This window comes from Myotis davidii, unplaced genomic scaffold, assembly GCF_000327345.1.
Source record: "Myotis davidii unplaced genomic scaffold, ASM32734v1 scaffold2674, whole genome shotgun sequence".
NCBI classification, from domain to species: domain Eukaryota; kingdom Metazoa; phylum Chordata; class Mammalia; order Chiroptera; family Vespertilionidae; genus Myotis; species Myotis davidii.
In genome coordinates, this window is record NW_006285308.1 from 76,044 (window position 1) to 77,497 (window position 1,454).

A 1,454-nucleotide genomic window follows, 5' to 3' on the forward strand; every position below is an offset into this window, starting at 1 on the left:
AAGATGCTTCATTTAGAACAATAGAAGGAATCATATTTGAAGGCAGCAATGTAAGGTTTCAAGTGGAAGCAGGAGATATTTCAATAGGAAACATAATTAAGGCAAGAAAAACTCCACCCCAATGTTAAATCCCTCCACATAGGGACACTGAACTTACATCAATAGGCAAACATGCACCATAAAAAATAGTTTGCATAGTAATAAATGTATGACTTAAAATTTTGCTTTGTCATACTTAAGGTCATCTCTGACTCTAAGGGCATAGTATGTGAAACAATTTATAGAAATTTGTGTTTCCACATCAACTAGAATTGGAGACATGAATTTGATTGTCAGTTTGCCAGTGACTGTGGTAAGAATGTTGATACCAAGCTAAATATGATACATGATCATAATGAGGGAAGCCAACCCAATGACCTCTTATAAAACACACTACATATTAAAGTGTACATTTTCAGAAAGAGCAGTAATGGGGAAGTGATATGTAATCGAATAAAAGACAAAAAGGGTAATTGACCATACCTTCGCTACACTTCCCATTGGCTAATCAGGGCAATATGCAAATTAACTGCCAACAAAGATGGCGGTTAATTTGCATACATAAGTGCAATGATGGGAGGTGAAAGGGGAAGGACAGAAGAACGGAAACCCAGGTGGCAGGCAAGAGCCTGGTGGCAGGGCAAAGGCTTGGATTGGAGAACTGGGCGGCCTTTGCCCGCCCCCCAGCTGGTGATGCAATCAGAGGTGCAGCCTTGCCTGCAGCCCGTGATCATGATCAGCACTGAGGCTGCTTCCCATCCCTTGGACTGGCTTCCTTAGTAGTCCTGCAGGTTGAATCTGAAGAGGATAGGCCAGGCACCAAGGGACCAGCACTGCCAGCACTTGAATGTGAGCAGACAGAAGGAAAAAAGACCTTGAAGTCCTGTCCAAGGCGGGTTTGCATTTAAAACCAAGTTGGGTGGTCCGGAGCTGGAGGCACTGACAACCATGGCACTGCGGCTGCTTCCCCTCCCTAGACGCTCCACAAGGTCACTTGAGCCCGCACTGCTCCAGATGAAGTGTGATCACTGCACACGGAAGAAATGTAGTAAAAAATAAAAAACGATGACCAAGGGCCTGCCTCCACGAGCTCATGGGAGCCTCCAAGGCTGTGTACCCGGAGTATTTTAGGGGCTTCAGGTAAGCTGGCAACACAGAGGGGTCAGGAAACCTCCCTGGAGGATGGGCAGTAGGTCTGATTGTGAATCCATCCATCCTTCCATCTGCCAACAGCCTCCTCCTCAGAGAATGGGAGAACAAGGGGAGGGAGTGGTTCTGCAAACCCCAGAGGGAATCCAAAGTCTCAGGTACTCTGCCCTGCCTGCTGACACTTTCAAATTCTCCCTGAGTCAAAGGTGCCGCCCGAGAGACCCTGGGCGGGTGCTTGGCACAACCGCCTCTCTGCCTTTGCCTGT